General features: G+C 41.0%; 3 long non-coding RNA genes across 3 annotated transcripts in view; 1 reads left to right on the forward strand and 2 right to left on the reverse strand.

Moving 5' to 3' along the window:
- The window catches only part of LOC118764316, a 25,508-nt gene continuing 2,711 nt past the window's right edge, over positions 1-22,797 (reverse strand). The window contains exons 2-3 of the long non-coding RNA XR_005000130.1: positions 19,475-19,479; positions 1-36 (exon numbers count right to left, since the gene is read on the reverse strand). This is a non-coding gene — a long non-coding RNA (uncharacterized LOC118764316). The remainder of the gene's footprint in view (positions 37-19,474; positions 19,480-22,797) is intronic.
- On the reverse strand, positions 10,944-18,296 carry LOC118764317. The gene is made up of 2 exons (XR_005000131.1): positions 18,246-18,296; positions 10,944-11,059 (listed from the first exon to the last, which is right to left on the reverse strand). It is a non-coding gene; the product is annotated as an uncharacterized LOC118764317 (long non-coding RNA).
- Positions 11,472-22,797, forward strand: part of LOC118764314 — a 21,002-nt gene continuing 9,676 nt past the window's right edge. The window contains exons 1-2 of the long non-coding RNA XR_005000128.1: positions 11,472-11,485; positions 12,309-12,318. This is a non-coding gene — a long non-coding RNA (uncharacterized LOC118764314). The remainder of the gene's footprint in view (positions 11,486-12,308; positions 12,319-22,797) is intronic.

The raw sequence follows: 22,797 nt of genomic DNA on the forward strand, positions 1-22,797 counted from the left end.
TATTTATGTAATTATGTGTACATGTCTGTGTGTTTTCTAGCCCTCCTTTGTACAGGTTGCTGATTAAAGGACTTTATAAACCAGATGCATTTCGTTGTTACAGTTTTGCAATAGAGGCCGACTTGGGGAAGAGAGTTAACTTGACGTGAGAGTAAGACAGTGGCTGGGATTGAGAATTAATTAAAATTTGAAACTGTCTGATCCCTTTATTATTATTTTGTGCGTGTGTGTGTGTGTGTGTGTGTGTGTGTGTGTGTGTGTGTGTGTGTGTGTGTGTGTGTGTGTGTGTGTGTGTTGTTTATTGTTACAGTTTAACACGTGGAAAGAGGTCAGTAATAAGAGGAAGCAAATATTGGGTTTTGCTTTCTATTTTTACATGAATAAACTACATACACGACAGGAAAATTCTCACACAATCATGCGATTGATTTTGTGGGAAATTTAAACACTCATACAATCACACACACGTATACACACACATACATACATACACACACACATACACATACATACATACATACATACATACATACATACATACATACATACATACATACATACATACATACATACATACATATGATTCCGAGCTTGTTAGGCAGAGGTTGATAAACCATGGCGGGAGGGTGATAGTAAGGATGAGCTCTCATTGCTTAGAAAATATTCTTCAACTAAGTCCAATTCATGCCTTCTCATGCAGCTTAACATACGAGCCCGGCAGACTGTCCCTACTGACATGAGAAGAGGCATAGGCAGGTCCTGGTGCCTTCAAACTAGTACTTCGGATAGATGAAACTTCTCAATCTAGGAGAGCAGTCCATCTAAGAGAAGGCAAACTGACTTTAAACCTCCACCTCCTGTGGCTGCACCCGCTTAAAGGAAAGGCTACGAGAGTAAACTTTGGGGATAAATTCAGTGCCAGTGTCCCTAAGGCAGCTCAATGCTGTATTCAACTTCATTCTAGCAACTACTGCGTCCCCCACTAGTACCGAGTCCTATTGGCTCCAGCCCATCCCCTGGACAACACTGGTGGCAGTGGAGAGGGGAGACATGCTGCATGGCCAACTTTTATGATCTGCCATAAACCCTGCCAAGGCCTGCGCCCTGGGGTGAACACTCCAGCGTCATTTCACTATGATGGCAATATATGGAAAGCAGCAGTCCACCAGTTATAAGCCTACATATGATTGGCATGGGAGCAAAGTGTCAGGGGCGGCTTTCAACAGAGGGAGAGGCCATTGTACTTCACTGGACAGCTACTGCCTACCTCAAGCTAGGCAGCCCCCAGCCAGTTAGGTACTGTCCCATCACAGCCTGCTTGCTCCACTGGGTGCATGAGGCTCCCCTGGGTGCTTGGGGACACTAATATACTGAATTGTGGTCTATAAACACTACCAAAAAAAAGAAATCCAAAACAATAAACAAACTAAATGTAAGAAACAAGCATTTAGACTTAGGTATTGAAACATATGGACCATGACAACTGGTCTGTCAGAGGATGTTCAAAAGATCAACGATGCATGCAAGACAGTAGTGGTCAACAATGAACTGCTATGACTTTGAGTGGACATTGTAGCACTCCAGAAAACATGACTCCCAGATTTGGAGACCCTTCATGAAAGAGAATATTCCTTTTTTTCTGGCAGGGTAAAGGTATAGATAAAGCCAGAGAGCATGGTGTCAGCTTTACCATGAGGAATTTGCTGCTGAAGTTTGTGGAACTTAGCAGCAACGGTCCAGGGAAGATTCTCTCACTCTAATTGCACACTTCTGATGGGCCTACCAACTTTGTCAGTGCTTATGCCCCAACCCTCTATTCCACACAAAACGACTGGGATAAGTTTTATGGTCAACTCTCTAGGAAAATACAGGGGAAGCCATAGGGAGAACAGCTGGTGCTACTTGGTAATTTCAATGCCAGAGTGGGAACCAATCACAACTCCTGGTCAGCGTGTCTGGGATGGTACAGGATTGACAACATGAATGAAATGGTTGCTTCAGCTCTGTATGTCTCATGGGTTATGTGTCACCTACATCTACTTCTGGATCAAAGCTCAACACAGGGTTTCCTAGCATCATTCTCACTTAGGACACTGGCACCAGCTAGATCTGATCCTCACAAGGTACAACCACCTGAGGAACAAGCTCCAAACTCAATCCTTTCAGAGTGCTAACTGTGATACAGACCACTCCCTAGTTTGCTACAATTTCAAACTCCAATCAAAAATGATGCCCTGCACCAAGCCTCCAGGTAAGCAGTGTATCAATGTTACTGCAACCCAGTAGTCATCCAAGGCAGATGCATTCCTCAAGTCACTGGAGAACACCCACCCTACAGGCCCTCTGGAAGGTAATGTTCAGCAGAGGTGAGACTCTTTCAGAGACACCATTGAAGCACTATACTGAGGGAATGGGGGGGGGGGAGAATGACACAGGACTGGTTTGAGGCAAGTGCAAAGGAGCTCAATGTGCCCATGGAGGAGAAGTGCATTGCCCTGTTGAAATACAAACACTAACCCACCAAGGCAATGCTGCAAGCATTGAGAACAGTAAGGAACAACATGCAGAAGACAGCAAGATGCTGTACAAATAACTACTGGTTACAACTATGCAAAGGCATCCAGCTGCTGTTTGATATGGGTAACGTTCACAGAATACAATAAGGCATCAAGAAAGCCATCAACCTATGCAGAGAAAGAAAGCTCCACTCAAAATCCATAACAGGGGAGGTCATCAAGAGCAAAAGAGAGCAGTTGGAGAGGTGGGTGGAACATTACTCTAATCTCTACACCAACATCTTGGACAGTACACTAGACACTGTGGAACATCTACCCATCATGGAGGAGCTGGACACATTGTTAACTGCTAAAGGACTGAGCAGAGCCATTGACAGCTTGCCTATTGGGGAGACACCCCACCAGAGGTCATTCTCACTGCTAAGCATCATTGGGAAGGTCTTTGCATGTGTGGCCCTGAGAGGGTATATTTCAGTGTGGTTTCAGAAGAAGTGCCATCAAACTGAATGACATCTTTCATATCTGCATGAAACGATTAGACCATCTTGAGAAGTCTTGGAGGATAGCCAATCTTGGCAAGGAATTTGAACAGGTTGTCACTACTAACTAGGTTGAAAGCCTTCACTGAGGTCAGTGAAGGTGATGTTGTGGGGTTGCCTTTGCTCTCAGCATTTCTTCTCAAACTGTTCTGAGTTCAAATTCCGCTGAGGTTGATTTTGCCTTTCATCCTTTTGAGGTTGATAAATTAAGTACAATTTGAACACTGGAGTCAATGTAATCGACTAGATCTCTCCCCACAAGTTTCAGACCTTGTGCCTTTAGTAGAAAGGATTATTATTATTATCTATATGTGTAAGGTGGTGAGCTGGCAGAACCATTAGCATGTTGGGCAAAATGCTTAGTGACAGTTCATGTCTTTATATTCTGAGTTCAAATTCCACCATGATCAACTTTGCCTATCATCCTTTCAGGGTAGATAAAATAAGTACCAGTCGGGTATTGGGATCATATATTCAACTTAACCCTCCCCACAAAAACTAGTATCCTTGTGCCAAAATTCGAAACCATTATTATAGATGTGTGTGTGCATGTGTGTCTTTTTATTTAATAATATTCTTTCTAGAAGAAAGGAGCCAGTTTCTAATGAAGAAACATCATTGGAATTTTGATAACTATAGTGATAATTGTTATAGTTTGAACTTCAAGAAAATCTTGCATATTTTTATTGTTCCACTTACAAATTGTAATTATAAAGTTTGTGGTAGCCAGAGTTTTTCTTTGCTTGAAAATACTGTCTTCAAATTGTGACTTATACATCTACTAACTGGATGTGCCACTGGCTGAATGTAAATTTATAATCAGGGTAGAGGATTTGCAGAGTTCAATGCAGTTGTCCAAAGTTAATCTCTGTCTCACTGATTTTGGAAGGGTTCACATCTGCAGGATAACTTAGTCTTTATTACATTACTTTTCTGTCCCAAATAACTATGTCAGGCTGGTTAGGTTTTGTATAAGGTAGAAGTTTCGATGGGAATGTTCAACCAATATTCCTTATAATGATATATGTATGTTTATATTCCTCAGCAGAGGTGTTGTTTATATTTATCTCAGGCAATCTTTTCTGTGGGAAGTGTATATTGTCTTATGTATGTCAGTATTCATATATGTGTACGAGTATATACAATGAGCTTCTTTCGGTTTCCATTTACTAAATCCACTCAAAAGGCTTTGGTTGGCCCAGGATTATAGTAGACAACATTTTCCCAAGATGCATGCCAGAACCCAAGATGATATGGTTGGGAAGCAAGCTTCTTGACGACACAACTGTGCCTATACCGATATATCTGTGTGTGTGTGTGTGTATTTATATACATGTATAATGTTGACTGAACCTGGTGCATTATGTAAAGGTTATCTTATAAAACTACAAGAAATATGCATAGTAAATGCATTCAAAATATCATATATACATATGTATATGATGAGGGTGATGGATTCTCTCGCTGTAAACAACAAATGAAGGTTCAGTAAAATAAAGTGGTGATCATGTTCTATGGACATGAATGTGCCTCTTGAGGCAAACTTTTCAATAAAGGGAACAAGTCGAGGACTCATTTTGTTCATGTGCTTGTGGATCATTTACTATGTGTTTTCTTGAGTGGACAGCAAGACCTGCTTTGCTTCATACCACAAAACTACAATGACAAGTAAGGTTTCCATTTAGAGGGGCAGCATTTTGCCAGTGTGCCTTCATGCTTGCATGAAGATGGTTCCAATGTTGGAGCCAACTTTGCTCAAAACTTTGAAGTGAGGAGAAGCAGGACTGGCACCAGGTTCGGCATTCTGATGCTTTATTTTCTCAGGAAGAAAAGGGAAGTTGCATCACTTCAGATTGTCTTTTAGTTTGTCTTTGAAGTGCAAGAGTGGCCTTCCTGTTGGGAATTGGCCAAAGAGAAGTTGCTTTGGTATTCTGATATCACTCCTACATAAGAGATGACCTGACCATCAAAGCTGTATTTTGATGAGGATGGCTTCAATACAATGGCTTCAAAATGTTGCATTTTGTTTGCACCTCACTGTTATGAATATGGTCACTCACATATGAAAAGCATCAAATTGATTGATGTGCTTTTGGTACAGGGTCCAAGATTCAGCATCATAAAGCAATGATGCCAAAACCACTGACTTATATATATTGACTTTCACCTTCAGTGAAATGTCATGGTTGTTCCAAAACCTGTGATAAAGCTTACTAAAAGTGAAACTAGCCTTCCCAGTTCTGGACTCAATTTCTTTATCCATCTTAGCATCACTGGACATAATGGAACCAAAATAAGTGAAGAGGGAAACAGTTTTTAATGCTTTACCATCAACATATACAGTAGGGGCAACAGTGGGAGGAAGGTCACGAATGGGCTGATGAACAAGCTCAGTTTTCTTGATGCTGATGGTCTGACCAAAAGCCTCCGATGCACGTGAGAAGTTGTTTAGGATCCTTTGCATGTCCTCAAGAGTGTGTGCTACAAGTGCACAATCATCTGCAAAGAGCAAATCTCAAACTGTTTGCACCAAAGTTTTAGTTTTTGCTTTGAAGCACTATCGGTTGAACAAGCCACCACTGGTTCTGCATGCAAACTTTACTCTTTCTTTAACACTCTTGAATGTTGTTTCCATAGTGGAGAAATACAAAGCAAAAAAGGGCAATGCAAGAACACAGCCTTGTTTTATCCCATTTGACAGTGTGAATGAATCAGACACTTTCCTGCTAGATCTAACTGAAGCCATCATGCCCTGCTGGAAAGAAATGATGACATTGAGCATCTTTTCAGGAACACTTAGCTTTCTAAAGACAATCCAAAGAGCATTCTTAGATACAGTGTCGAAAGCTTTAGTTAGATCTACAAAGGAGACAAAAAAGTCTCTCGTGTGCTCACGAGCCTTTTCCTGCTGTTGTCTTAGGCTAAAAATCATGTTCACAGTGACAAACATACCTCTATGGTTGTCATGACACATTCATATTTGTTGCCTTTGTGCTTATAAAGATGGACAATAGAAGCACCTTTAAACTCCTGTGGGACTGATCCTGATTCTAAGATTAAGGAGAAGAGTTCACATAATTTGTTCAGCAGAAGATTGCTACCACATGTATATATCTCAGCTGGCTTGCCATCATTCCTAGGCAACTTTCTATTCAAGAACTGTTTTATGGCCTTTTATATTTCATCATTTGGTGGAGCAACTGATAGGTCTATCATCCTTTTCTGCAACATATTTTCTCATTTCATAGAAGGAAAAGCAGCAAAACAAAAGAAATATCTTCATTTATATAGAAAATCAAAAATAAAATCACAGATGCAAAAATGTGACTATGCTTTACCAGTAAGATACCAGGTGTAAACCATTCATTTTATTCATCATCATCATCATCATCATCATCGTTTAGCATCTGCTTTCCATGCTAGCATGGGTTGGACGGTTCAACTGGGAGCTGGGAAGCCAGAAGGCTGCACCAGGCCCAGTCTGATCTGGCAATGGTTCTACAGCTGGATGCCCTTCCTAACGCCAACCATTCCATGAGTGTAGTAGGTGCTTTTTACATGCCACCGGCACAGGTGCCAGACGAGGCTGGCATACGGCCATGATCGGATGGTGCTTTTTACGTGCCACCGGCTGGGAGGCCAGTCGGGGCGGCGCTGGCAACAGCCACATTCGAATGGTTCTCTTATGTACCACCGGCACTGGTATAACAGCTACAATTTCCATTGATGTTAATCGATTTTGATTTTGATTTTGATTTTGATTTTGATTTTCACTTGCCTCAACAGGTCTTCACAAGTAGAGTTTTGTGTCCCAAGAAGGAAAGGTATGCATAAGTGGACTGGCTACATCCCAGGTATCTAACATATATATAAATATGTATATATATATATATATATATATATACACACACACATGCAGGAGTTAGACAAAATAATGGAAACACCTTAAAATTTCAAACAAATTTATTTTAATATGGTATAGGATCGCCTTTGGCAGTAATCACAGCTTGAATTCTACAAGGTATGGACTCGCACAAAGTTTGAATTGATTCCAAAGGAATTTTTGTCCATTCTTCAGCTAAAACAGTCTCCAGTTCTTGTAGTGATGATAGTGGAGGATATTGACTCCTTACTTGTTTTTCTAAAATGCACCATAAATGTTCAATAATATTGAGATCAGGGGACTGTGGTGGCCAGATAAGATGTTCAACTTCCCTAGAATGTTCCTCATGCCATTCAGTAACAACTTTAGCTGTGTGAATTGGTGCTTTATCATCCTGAAAGATTGCATTTCCCTCCGGAATCAGTTCCGCAACAATAGGATTAATTTGATCATATAAAATGCTTAAATAGTTTTGACTGTTAATTCTGCCATGAAGAATTTGACTATTAATTCTGCCATTGGGCTGGCGGATTTCCAACATATGGCCCCCACTAGATCATCACAGATCCTCCTCCATGTTTAACAGTTGGAAGAAGATAGTCTGGGTCAAATGCTTCTTTAGGCTGTCTCCACATGTATACTCAGCAGGTGGTCAGAAACAAGGTAAAGGATGACTTGTCCGAGAAAATAACATTCTTCCACTGCCCTAGGGACCAATTCTGTAGGTTTTTACTCCACACTAAATGCGTTGCAATGTTTGTTTTTGAAAGTAGTGGTTTTCTGATTGCAACTCTCCCATGAAATCCAGCTCTGTGCAGCTCCCAGGGAACAGTTTTTGTGGAAACTGGGTTCTCAAGGTGGTCATTAAGCTCTGCAGTAATTTTGGGAGCTGTACTTTTGTGATCCTTTCTAACAATTCCTATAAGAGTCCAATGGTTCCTATCTGAAAGTTTTGGTTTTCTTCCGGAGTTTTGTTTTGACGAGGTTTTTCCCTCCTTCTCAAAGGCTGCCTTTACTTTTGAGTCAGTACTTCTTGATACACCAAACATTTCAGCTGTTTTCATTACGCTAATGCCTGCCATACAAGCACCAACAATTTGACCTCTTTGAAAGTTCGATAGATCTATCATGTTAATGAATTTTAATTACCTTTTTCTGATGATATCTGAAAGAAACAGCAATTTTAGCAAAACATATTGAGCAACACTAATAACAAATCAAAAAACAAAATAATAAATAAACAAGCTTTTGGCAGTTTTATAGGTATTTCAAAATTATGATGCTAGGTGTTTCCATTATTTTGTCCAAACCCTGTATATATATATTTTGATAAAAATGGTAAGACAACAAAAGAATGAAAGAGACCTCAATATTATGTAAATAGAGGAATTTATCTGTAAATGTAATATGTGACAATTATTTAGTAGCCATGATATAACTCTGAGTTTTGGATGCCGGGGTGGAAATCCACGCTGCCATCTCTTCAGTTATCCGGCCCAGATAACTGAAGAGATGGCGGTGTGGATTTCCGCCCCCGGCATCCAAAACTCAGAGTTTTATCATGGCTACTGAATAATTGTCACATATTACATTTATATATATATTTATATATATGTATATATATATATATATATATATATATATATATGTATATTGGGTCATCTCATAGATAATGCGGTTTTTTCAATTGCATGAACTAAAAGTTGGAGGGAGGACAGAATAAACTACCTGTATCAACTTCCTATAAAAGCAGGTTGTAATTTATTCTTAGTGCAAGTTTTGAAGAGTGCAATCGATTTTAACAGTTATTTTTTCAAAGCCGTAATGGATGTGACAAAGGAACATATTCAGCATATTCTGCTTTTTAAGTTCAATAAAGGCAACAACACAACAGAAAGTACAAAGAATATTAATGCAGTAAATGGGGATTGGACAATAAATGTAAGCCACTGTCAGCAGTGGTTCCAGAAATACCGAGCTGGAAACTACAGCCTAGAAGATGAGCCTCATCCTGGAAGATCTGTAGAGCTTGACGAGGACATCCTGCAAACTCTGGTAGAACAAAATCCCATTGTTACTGTTGAGGAACTAGCAGAGAAGCTTGGATTTTGTCATGCAACCATTCATTGACACCTGTGTGCCATCCGAAAAGTCAGCAAATTGGGTTGATGTATTCCTCACAAAATTTCCAAGTCTAATTGCATGCAGAGAGTGAATGTGTGCTCTTCTTTGCTGTCATGTCTCATGAATGAACTTTTTTTGGACTGAATAGTGACTGGTGACGAGAAATGGGTTCTCAATAAAAATGTTAAGTGCCGAAGACAGTGGGTAGGGAGAGGAGAAACACTGACACTCCATGCTAAAGAAGGTTTTCACCCACATAAGGTGTTGTTGGGATATGAAAGGTTTAGTCCACTTTGAACTTTTAAACCCAAACCAAATTATAGCAAAGGAAATCTACTGCAAGCAGCTTGAGCAGCTAAAGTCAGCACTAGAAGGAAAATGACCATCTTTGGTTTCAAGACAAAAGGTGTTCTTCCATCAGGATAATGCTTGGATACATACAGCGAGGATGACATTCCAAAGGCTGGAGCAGTTTGAATAGGAAACAATACTGCACCCACCATATTTACCGGACATTTCCTCCATTTGTTTATCATTTATTCTACAGTCTTCAAAATCATTTGGATGGGAAAAATATGAATTCTGTAGACGAGATCAGAACAGTACTAGGAGTAATTTTTCGTCACAGACGAGTAAATTTTGAATGAGAGGCCTTGCAAATCTGCCAGATAAATGGGAGAGCGTTGTAGAAAATGAAGGAGAGTATATTTTAGATAAAAAAAGAACTGTTTATCTTAATTTTGAAAAATAAAGAAGCATTAAAAAAACTGCATTATTCATGGGATGACCCATCATCATCATTGTTGTTTAACATCCGCTTTCCCATGCTGGCATGGGTTGGACGATTTGACTGAGGGCTGGCAAGCCAGAAGGCTGCACCAGGCTACAATCTGATCTGACAGAGTTTCTACAACTGGATGCCCTTTCTAATGCTAACCACTCCACTTTTTACATGCCACCATCATGAGGGCTAGTCAGACAGTACTGGCATCAACCACGCTTGAATGGTACACTTTACATGCCACTGGTATGGGAGTCACTCAGGTGGCACTGGCAACAATCATGCTCGAATAGTGCTTTTTACATGCCACTGGCATGGGACCAGGCAAGTAACACTGGCATTGACCAGGCTCGAATGGTGCTTTTTACATGCCACCGGCACAGGTGCCAATCAGGTGTTACTGTCATCGGCCATGACAATGACTTCATTTGACTCAACAGGTCTTCACAAGTGCAGTTTATTGCCCAGTGATTAAAGGTTACTCTTAGATGGGCTGGTTATGCTGCACTAGCATAGGCCACGAGTTATGGTTTCATCTGGCTTGCCGGGTCTTCTCAAGCACAGCATATCTCCAAAAGTCTCGGTCACTTGTCACCGTCTTAGTGAGGCTGAATATTCAAAGGTCGTGCTTCACCACCTCATCCCAGGTCTTCCTGGGTCTACCTCTTCCATAGGTTCCCTCAACTGCTTGAGTGTAACAGTTTTTCATACAGCTGTCCTCATCCATTTGCAACACATGACCATATCAGCGCAGTCATCTCTCTTGCTCACCACATCTGATGCTTCTTAAACCCAACTTTTCTCTCAGGGTGCTTACGCACTGTCGTGTATGCACACTGACATTACATATCCATCGGAGCATACAGGCTTCATTCCTTGCAAGTTTATGCATGTCCTCAGCAGTCACAGCCCACGTTTCCCTGCCATGTAGCATGGCTGTTCGTACACGTGTCAAGAGACCCTTTGTCACCAGCAAAGGTAGGAGCTATCTGAACTTTACTCAGGCTATTCTTATTCTAGCAGCTACACTTTCAGAGCATCCACCCCCACTACTGACTTGGTCCCCTAGATAACGGAAGCTATCAACTACTTCTAGTCTTCCCCCTGGCATATTATGGAATCTGTTCTCTGCACATTTTCAGTGTTTATTACCCCTGAGCATTTACCACAAACAAAAACTATCTTACCAGTTAGCCTTCCTTTGATATTGCTGCACCTCTATAGCTTACAACGGGTACATCTTATGGAGTTTCTTAACACAGGGTACATCTTATATATACTGTATATATTGGGTTGGCAACTAAGTTCCCACCATTTTTTAAAATTTCGGAATTTTTTTTTTTGAGAATTCTATTTTTGAATCATTTTGGAATCTATTTTGTTTTTTACTTCTAGTTAATTTTAGTTAATTTTTGTTTATTTTCAGATCGTTAAAATGGAATGTTAAGAAAAACGAGCATTTTTGACACCTCCTTTTTTTTGCTTTTAATCAAGGTTCTAAGGTTGCAAAAGCTGCTCGCGACATTTGTGCTGTGTATGGAGAGGGTGCCATAACTGAAAAAACTGCTCGTTATTGGTATGCTAAGTTAAAAAATGGGAATTTTGACCTTAAAGATGAACCTCGTTCTGGCCATCCAGTTGAGTTTGATGAAGAGCGATTAAACCAACTTTTGCACAAAAATTCTCGTCATACGACAAGGGAACTGGCAGAGAAAATGGAATGCTCCCACACTGCTATAGAGAAGCATCTTCACTCGATGGGAAAGGTTCGGAAGTATGGAGCATGGGTTCCGCATGCTTTAAGTGACAACAACAAAAATCAACAAGCCACAATCTCTATTTGGTTTGCTTGCTCGTCACTGCTCAACTCATGGACACAAGCAACGATTTCTTTACTGAATCGTTACTGGCGATGAAAAACGGTGCCTGTACATTAATATGAAGCAGTGTAAGGAATGGCTTAGCCCTGGTAAACAAGTGACACCGCGTGTGAAATAAGATCTTCATCTGCGTAAAACGATGTTGTGCATATGGTGGGACTAGGAAGGAATTATCCATTACGAATTGCTTGAACGGAACCAAACAGTCAACGCGGAACTCTATGTTCAACATGGCTATTCAAGAGAAAAGACCTAATCGTCAGCATGGAGTTCTTCTGCTGCACGACAACACCTGCCCTCATATCGCCAATATGACCAAGGAAGCCACTCAAACGAATGGTTGGAAAGTGCTGCCTCAACCGCCGTACTCTCCTGATTTGGCACCAACAGATTTCCACCTGTTTCAATCTCTTTCAAATGCTATGTGCAGAGTTTCATTCAATACTGATGCAGAATTGAGAGCCTGGTTGGATCAATTTTCTGAGTCGAAATCGAGTGATTTCTACCAACGAGGTATTGAAAATCTTGTAGAACATTGGAAAGAAGTTGTAAACAACAAGGGTGAATACATTATTGATTAATTAGTTGCTATTTTGTTTTATTAAACCTTTAAAAAAATTTAAATTGAAAAACAGTGGGAACTTAGTTGCCAACCCAATATATATATTAACGAACGACGGGTACCTTCTCTTGTGGCTGGTGACTTCAATGGGCATGTTGGGGGCTTCCATGGCATACATGGAGGCTACGGTTATGGTTCCTGCAACGAGGAGGGAACCAGGCTACTGGAGTTCTGCGATGCAAATGATCTTATGGTTTGCAACACTAACTTCAGGTACCCTACCAGCCACCTAGTCACCTACCGATCGGGCCGACATACCAGCCAAATTGACTACATCCTTGCCAGGAAAAGGGAAAGATGGCTGCTTATAAATGCCAAAAGCTTCCCAGGTGAAGAATGTACTCCACAACATAGACTGGTAGTTAGTGACTTTAGGATCAGGACTAAGAGGACGGCCAGAAGACAACCAACATGGAGAAGAAAGATCTGGAAGCTTAAAGATCCTGCAAATGGACAGAGATTTAGGGACATATTACTTGAAGCCTTTCACGAAATAGAAGGGGATATAGCTTCACATAGGGTAGAAGACAACTGGAGGTTTATAAGGGACAACCTGCTGAGAGCCACTGACCAGATCTGTGGATGGTGCAAAGTCCCCTCTCGACCCAAAATAACGTGGTGGTGGAACAATATTGTTGACAGGGCTATTAGACAAAAGAAACAGGCTTGGAAGGACTGGAAGAACGGTGGTAGCAGGGAAGTGTATCAGACTGCCAGAAGGGAAGCTAGGAGGCAGGTGTATTTAGCCAGAGGGGAAGCAGATAAGAAAAAATTGCCAATGTTCTGCACCGTGAGGACGAAAGACTTGAGGTATTTCGTGTTGCAAGACAGTGTGTGAGAGAGAATCGTGATGTGGTAGGAGAAAATGTGTTCGCATGTATGATGGTTCACTTGCACTAAATAAGGATGCAAAGAGAGTGGTTTGGAGACACTACTATGAAAGGTTGCTGAATAAAGAGAGTCTGCCGAATGTTGACCCAACAGAGGGACCAGCTATCCGAGTTGACAGTTCCTTGGTAGTTAAATCAATTAAGAGTATGAAGACAGGGAAAGCCCCCGGCCCATCAGGATTTACTGCAGAGATGCTCAAAATATCTGGCAGTGTCGGCTATAGCCTAGTCACCCGTATAGTTAACCAGGTGATACACGAAGGAGTCATACCCAATGACTGGTGTAGCAGCATAATAGTTAACTGCTACAAAGGTAAAGGTGACACTCTAGATACAAATAATTACAGAGGTATCAAGCTGTTGAATCAGGTAATGAAGGTTACGAAGAGGGTCATAGCCCAACTTATTAGGGAGAGAGTCAACTTGGATGAGATGCAGTTTGGTTTCATGCCAGGGAAAAGCACCACTGATGCCATATTTCTGGTAAGACAGCTGCAGGAGAAATACCTAGCCAAAGATAAGCCCCTGTACCTCACTTTCATTGACATGGAGAAAGCCTTTGACAGGGTCCCCCGATCCCTTATCTGGTGGTCAATGAGGAAACTAGAGATAGATGAATGGTTAGTGAGAGCTGTGCAAGCCATGTACAGGGATGCTGCTAGTAAGGTGAGGGTTAGCAATGAGTACAGTGAAGAATTTTGGGTAGAGGTAGGGGTCCACCAAGGTTCAGTCCTCAGCCCCCTCCTATTTATCATAGTCCTCCAGGCAATAATGGAGGAATTTAAGGCAGGATGCCCCTGGGAGCTCTCTATGCTGACAACCTTGCTCTAATCGCTGAGTCGCTATCAGAACTAGAGGAGAAGTTTCAGGTATGGAAACAAGAATTAGAATCGAAGGGCCTCAGAATCAACCTAGCTAAAACCAAAGTCCTAATATGTAGGAAGGCAGGAAAACCACAAATCCCTTCAGGTAGATGGCCCTGCTCGATCTGTAGTAGAGGTGTAGGTAGAAACTCTATAAGATGTACCCAGTGTAAGCTATGGACACATAAGAGGTGCAGTGATATCAAAGGAAGGCTAACTGGGAAGATAGTTTTTGTGTGTGGCAGATGTGCGGGTGCAATAAACACTGGCAATGTGCAGAGAACAACTTCCGCCACATTCCAGGGAGAAAAACTAGAAGTAATTGATAGCTTCCGTTATCTAGGTGACCAAATAAGTTGCGAAGGACGGTGTACTGAAAGTGTAGCTGCTAGAATAAGAATAGCCTGGGCAAAGTTCAGGGAGCTCCAACCTCTGCTGGTGACAAATGTCCTCTCACTCAGAGTAAAAGATAGACTGTATGACACATGCGTGCGAACAGCCATGCTACATGGCAGCAAAACATGGGCCATGACTGCTGAGGACATGCATAAGCTTGCAAGGAATGAAACTAGTATGCTCCGATGGATGTGTAATGTCAGTGTGCCTACATGACAGAGTGTAAGTGCCCTGACAGAAAAGTTGGACGTAAGAAGCATCAGATGTGGTGAGCAAGAGAGACAACTGCACTGGTATGATCATGTGCTGCAAATGGATGAGGACAGCTGTGTGAAAAAGTGTCACATCCTTGCAGTTGAGGGAACCTGTGGAAAAGGTAGACCCAGGAAGACCTGGGATGAGGTGGTGAAGCACAACCTTTGAATATTCGGCCTCACTAAGACGGTGACAAGTGGCCGAGACTTTTGAAGATATGCGGTGCTTGAGAAGACCCGGCAAGCCAGATGAAACCATAACTCGTAGCCTATGCCAGGAGCATAACCAGCCCGCTTATGCATAGCTTTTCCTTCTTTGGTCACTAAACTTTGCTTGCAGAGACCTGTTGAGGCAAGTGAAATCAAAATCAAAATCATTTCGATGACTGGCATCCATGCTAGCAGGGTGCAAAGAGCACCAGACGAGTGTGATTGTTGACAGAGCGGCTATTCGAGTATGATCGTTACCAGCGTCGCCTTACTGGCACTTATGCCTGTGCTAGTAGGGTGCCAAGAACAATATCCGAGCGTGATCATTGCCAGAGCAGCCAACTGGCTTCCCTACGCGTGGCACGTAAAAGGGCACCATTCGAGAGTGATCGTTAACAACGTCGCTTAGCTGGCATCTGTGCCGGTGGCACATGTAACAAGATTCGAGCGAGGTCATTGCCAGTGCCGCCTGACTGGCCCCCATGCAGGTGGCACATAAAAAGCACCCACTACACTCTCGGAGTGGTTGGCGTTAGGAAGGGCATCTAGCTGTAGAAACTCTGCCAGATCAAGACTGGAGCCTGGTGCAGCCATCTGGTTGCCAGCCCTCAGTCAAAATCGTCCAACCCATGCTAGCATGGAAAACGGACATTAAATGATGATGATATATATATAGTTGCCAACCCAATATATATAGATAGATAGATAGATAGATAGATAGATAGATAGATAGATAAATAGATAGATAGAAATAAATAAATAGATAGATATACACATAAACATGCACGCACACACACACACACACACATACACACACACACACACACATATATACATTTATACATACTATATCTATATCTATCTATCTATCTATCTATATATATATATATATATATATATATATATTATATATATATATACATATCCATATATATATATATATATAATATATATATATAAACACATCTATATATATATGCATGCTTGTGTGCATGCTAATATCAAAGAGTGAAGATGAGTGCTCAATACTAGATATTGCTGCTCATCTCCATCTTGGATGAGAATATACATGAGACTGTACAGGATTTTGGGATAAATAAATATACATCTCCTTTGCATTAGCCCTGGGGGTTCATTGTAAGAAATTATGTTCACCATGGACTGATTAATTCCTTAATCATTTTATGTGAGAAAGGTCATGCATGTCCAAATTTATAAATATAAATACACACGTATGTGCACATGCACATCCACAAAAATACGCACACACACACACACACATGTAAACATACATACACACATATGTATGTGTATGTATATATATATATATATACACACACACACACACACAGACACACACACACACACATATATATATATATTATATATATATATATATATATATATATATACCAACATTATGCGTTTTGTCTGTATTTGAGTATGTACACATGATTGGAGTTTCACAGATTTTGACACCAAACTTGGTCCACAAGGCTGTAAATGTATTAAGTTCGTAGGGTTGTGGATTCATAAATTTGTGTATATATGTATTTTTCTATGAATTATGTGATGTTATGAACATGTGCAATGCACATATATCTATGTTGTGAGGAAATCCAGCATAAGTTTATGGGGGGTATGTGTCTTTTATGCATAATGTTCATATAATATATATAATCAATGGCCAGAGAAAAAACTTATCCAAGATAGAAGGTGGCAAAGTGTGTGTGTGTGGGGGGGTGCATACATGAAATTTCAAAGTAGGAATTATTGCTTGTACATGCAGGGGGAGAAGATTTCTTCCCTAATGTGTAAAATGTTTACTGTTAATCATCATCATCATCATCATCATCATTTAGCGTCCGTTCTCCATGCTAGCATGGGTTGGACGGTTCAACTGGGGTCTGTGAAGCTGGAAGGCTTCATCAGGCCCAGTCAGATCTGGCAGTGTTTCTACGGCTGGATGCCCTTCCTAACATCAACCACTCCGTGAGTGTAGTGGGTGCTTTTTACGTGCCACCCGCACAGGTGCCAGACAGAGCTGGCAAACGGCCACGAATGGACGGTGCTTTTACGTGTCACCGGCACGGGGGCCAGGCGAAGCTGGCAACGGACACGAACGGATGGTGCTTTTACATGTCACCGACATGGGGGCCAGACAGGGCTGGCAAACGGACACGAACGGATGGTGCTTTTACATGTCACCGACATGGGGGCCAGACAGGGCTGGCAAATGGCCACGAACGGATGGTGCTTTTACGTGTCACCGGCACGGGGGCCAGACAGAGCTGGCAAACGGCCACGAATGGATGGTGCTTTTACGTGTCACCGGCACGGGGCCAGACAGAGCTGGCAAACGGCCACAAACGGATGGTGCTTTTACGTGTCACAGGCACGGGGGCCAGGCCAGGCTGGCAACGAACACGAACTGATGGTGCTTTTACGTGCCACCAACACGGAGGCCAGACAGGGCTGGCAAACGGCTACGAACGGATGGTACTTTTACGTGTCACCTGCACGGGGGACCTGATGTTGATCGACCTCAATTTGGTTTTATCTTGATTTGACTGTTCTCACTGGTCTTGCCGGGTTTTCTCACGCACAGCATACCTCCAAAGGTCTCGGTCACTGGTCATTTCCTTGGTGAGACCTAAAGTTCGAAGGTCGTGCTTCACCGCCTCGACCCAGGTTTTCCTGGGTCTACCTCTTCCACAGGTCCCCTCAACTGCCAGGGTGTGGCACTTTTGCACACAACTATCTTCAGCCATTCTCATCACATGACCATACCAGCGCATACGTCTCTCTTGCACACAACAACTGATGCTTCTTAGGTTCAACTTTTCTCTCAAGGTACTTACACTCTGTCGATTATGAACACTGACGTTACACATCCATCGGAGCATACTAGCTTCATTTCTTGCGAGCTTACGCAAATCCTCAGCAGTCACAGCCCAAGTTTCACTACCATGTAGCATGGCTGTACGTACACATGCATCATACAGTCTGCCTTTTACTTTGAGCGAGAGGCCTTTTGTCACCAGCAGGGGTAAGAGCTCTCTAAACTTTGCCCAGGCTATTCTTACTCTAGCAGTTATACTTTCAGCGCACCCGCCCCCGCTACTGACTTGGTCACCTAGGTAACGGAAACTATCAACTACTTCTAGCTTTTCTCCCTGGAAAGTGACGGAAGTTGGTCTCAGAGCATTTTCAGTGTTAATTGTTCCTGAGCATCTGCCACATACAAAAACCATCTTCCTAGTTAGCCTTCTTTGACATTGCTGCACCTCTTATGTGTCCATAGCTTACACTTGGTGCATCTTATAGAGTTTCTACCTACACCTTTTCTACAGATCGAGCAGGGCCATCTACCTGAAGGCGTTTGTGATTGGTCTACCTTCCTACTTATTAGGACTTTGGTTTTGGCTAGGTTGATTCTAAGGCCCTTCGATTCTAAACCTTGTTTCCATACCTGAAACTTCTCCTCTAGTTCTGATAGAGACTCAGCAATTAGAGCAAGGTCATCAGCATAGAGGAGCTCCCAGGGGCATCCTGTCTTGAATTCCTCCGTTATTGCCTGGAGGACTATGATAAATAGGAGGGGACTGAGGACTGAACCTTGGTGGACCCCTACCTCTACCCTGAATTCTTCACTGTACTCGGTGCCAACCCTCACCTTACTAGCAGCGTCTCTGTACATGGCTTGTACAGCTTTCACTAACCATTCATCTATCCCTAGTTTCCTCATTGACCACCAGATGAGGGATCGGGGGACCCTGTCGAAGGCTTTCTCCATATCAACAAAAGCCAGGTATAGGGGCTTGTCTTTGGCTAGGTATTTCTCTTGCAGCTGTCTTACCATGAAAATAGCATCAGTAGTGCTTTTCCCTGGCACGAACCCAAACTGCATCTGATCTAGGCTAACTCTCTCTCTAATTAGTTGGGCTATAACCCTCTCCGTATTTAGCTTTTGGGAATGAGAAGCTTGTATTTGCTGCAATGACCCTGTATTTGCTTAGCTATAGTGCTTCAGTTTATATGGGGGTTTCTCTCTTTAAATGTCCATACCATATTGGATAAATATGTTGTATGTCTTTTATCTCTGAAGAAAGCCAAATACTGCATATATCTCATTTTAAAGGTGCTTCCTGTCATTCCAATGTAAGCTATTTTGGTGGGGTTCCATAGCCTTCTACAATAATTCTTTTTCCTGGCATCTATCATTCAGGAAACAGTTGTCTGGAAATCTGAAATAACAGGATCTTTGAGGGATGTTCTGAAAGTTGTTATTTTCATTGTGGCTGAAAATTATTGACCCTATATTGAAGAGGCAATTATAATTAACTTTGTATTTCTATTGAAGATCTTCAATAAAAATATGGTCAAAGTCATGACATAGACATACTGGAATGAAATTTTCACATTGTGTGGAAGTGCTTTTGTTGTTCAACTTTTCAAACACTTGTGTTATCATGTAATCCAGATAGAAAAGATTGTTTTTAGTAATGGTGTTGACTATATCTTGTTTAGTTTCAGATTTAAAATTCTTGTTATGTATTCTTTTGCTTTTCATAGCTGATCATTTTCTTTTTCCATTTTGAAGGAAGAAAATATTTTGAATTTATTTCAAAAGGCCCAAAATGGCAAAAATCTATTTGGTGGTTTCAGTTGCTGCTTTTGGGATGCATTTTCATCTCTCTCTGATATTTATCATATTTTTAACACAGCAAGTCCATAAGAGATGCTACCTCAGGACAAATATTGCAGTAACCAACCTATGGAAGTGTATATACATTATGTATGGTATACAGATTGGCAGAGCCTTTACAATGTTGGATAGAATGCTTTGCAATATTTATTCTAGTTCTGCACTTTGAATTCAAATCATGCTGAGGTTAATTTTCCTTCTATCCTTTGGGTTCAATAAAAAAAAGTACTGTAGAGCAACCATACATAAAGGTCTCCTTTTTGAATGCTGCACGGTCACCTTACAAAAAAAGCCAAAAGGAATAAGAAGAAAAACACAACCGTATAATGTACAAGAGAAAAGGTTTTATTTACAGGTGTATTCGTGAGTGCAGCAAGTGTGAGATAATACAATACAGAGCATAGAAAGAGTGTCCATGTACGTGTGTGCGTTATAAGTGTGTGTCTGTGTGTTCATGTGTGTTATAAGAGTGAGATAACAATACAGAGCATAGAAAGATTGTCCAGACACAAATAGAGTTAATTACCAGTTCATAGGAAAGATACACAATAGCAGAGGTTCTGTAACAGAGAATTTGAGGCTACAAAGTGGAGAGCTGGTCGTGTAGCGGTTATGACTTCTATCCTATGCTGGGTTACTTGGTACAGAAGATCTTGCAGGTAGACTGGCTGTTAACCTTGGTAAGAATTCACAAACAGCATGTAGTTTAAACCTGGGCAATGTTAATGTTGGTGTGTACGTAGACATGTTGGTGATGCCGATAAGCTTAAGGCAACAGTGGTGGAAAACGATGTTAAGATGAAGGCGATGGTGATGGAAAAGGTCCTGAAATGCTGCGGTGGTGTTGGTGTCGTTGCTGTCTGTTGCATGAACATGGCTGAGTCGCTTGAACTGGCTGGTCTGTCGCTGGATGCTCTGTGGTTAATGGTCTAGGACCAAAGACCCAAATGGTTTGTTGTGACTAGCTTTTAAAGGGTTTAGGTGGCTCAAACAAGGCATTAGAAAAACAGTGTCATGGGACCTTATCTGAAGGTTGCAACTGGTTTGTTTACACATTGGCGCGAAATAAAGCAAGAGATAAAACTGCACCAAAACCAACCAATCAGAGTAGCGGACACAACAGGACTTAGCAGCCAAAAGATGGCTGCTATCTGCCACGATGTTATTTGTATGCTGTCTCTCAAAGAGGGATAATGTATTTCACTAACCACTACAGTACCAATACAGTCTTGCAAGACTCTCTTAGAGAGTCATGCCAAATAACCTTGCAATATCTATTCCAGCTTTTTGCCTTCTGACAGCTACATACATGACAAGACTGACACCAACCTATTTCAACCCAAATTGGTAACTTTTCTCTTGGATAAATTTTGGTTTCATGGATAGTGGAGACTTGCATCCGTGAACAATTGCTATCCTTCTCCAAAATATCTTGCCTAGGTTTCATTGATAATAGAAATTGCTTATCTATGATTTATATATCTTTCTCTTTCTCTCTCCCTCTCTTTTACTAGTATGATCTTGCTTTTACTTCTAAGCCTTTATCATTGCTGCACTACCTATCCAATTGCTTGTGCACTCCACTTTTTTACATCTTTTATTGATGTACAGCTTTATATCTTCAACTTCTAGATTTATTCTTTCCAGCACAATTATAGCTTAAATTGACATATTTCCTCTGTATATGTTAATATCAATTTATTGTATATTTAAGCATGCATAATGCTGTAAAGGATTATCATGAATTTTCTTATTTATTCTCAGTTGTCTTCTCACTTATGTGACCTCTGGATATCAATATATTTGTGAAGGACTAACATGGACTACATTCCTTCTTTCTGCTTGATTATATTTATATTTGAATAACTTAGTTATAACTGTTTTAATGCTATAAAGCAATTGTTTCTCCATCTTTTATTTTATATATCTTATTATTTTTGTATAGCTAAATAGTCACAACAGCTAAATAATCACAAATATAAAGTATGTGAACATACTTTATATTTATCATATAACATCATATTATAAATGTACCTGTTTTTAAAAAAATTGTAGCATCCATTCAAATGAACTGTTGACTCTAAAAATCTTGTGGAAATGAGGAAGGTTGTGGATGACCTTGTGTGACTGATAATGATGGATTGAGGATCATTATAGTTGCAGACTTGAGCAAAATAACTAAATGTTGACCATTCAACAGTTGTCAACATTGGCACTACACTTGCAGAATAAAAGATTCATTTTTTTGTTTTTATCTCAATGTGATATTTAATAATACAATGGATTCTATATAACACCTAATGGTGTTCTGCATAGAGATGGACTGAAGTGAAATACCAAAACACTTTTCCAAACTGAGGCTGCATAATAAAATTTAAAAAAAAGCTCATTAGTTGGTAGATCATTTTTGGGTTGCATTATTGTTAGCAGATTACATCAATGGACCAGAAAGTCAAAATGTTGAGCTTTTCAAGATGTTTGATACATTGCTACCCTAACCCTAACCCTTTTGATAGTAACCTGCCCGAAACTGCCACCCCATCACCCATCCCCACTGGTTTCATGATACAAATTTCGTGTCTCCTTGGTTTCCACTTCCCCATCCCAAATCCATACTGTTTCCACTTTCCCATCCCTAACCATGCTCACCCAGACCTACCAAACTCTGCTTCACCATAGATGTGATATTTCTCTATACCAACATCTCACATGGTCACATCACACTTTGTTTCCTCTCTTCTACTGTGTTCTACTGGAGTGACCATGGTCATCAAGATGGGCCTCAATTACCCTAATTTATTACTTGGCCAAGCTAAGGTCCAAATTTTCACCTGGTACACTGGCCCCGCACATGAGCTTTACAGTCATTATTTTATCAACTGCATCAGTGCCTTCATCTACTTTGTTAAAATAATCTACTCATATTGGAATTTACTCTCAACATCAGGGAGACATCTATCAATTGCTTCGATATGTATTTTCATTAACTCAATCACTCATTTCTTCACTTCCATCTTTTGATAACTGACCAACTTCCACTTCTACCCCAATTCTTGTTCCTATCCACAACAATCCCACAATTTCTTCAGTTCAGTTCACTCATGTCTGTCACTTCAATTGAGATCAATTCC

This window comes from Octopus sinensis, linkage group LG7 (assembly GCF_006345805.1).
Source record: "Octopus sinensis linkage group LG7, ASM634580v1, whole genome shotgun sequence".
NCBI classification, from domain to species: Eukaryota; Metazoa; Mollusca; class Cephalopoda; order Octopoda; family Octopodidae; genus Octopus; species Octopus sinensis.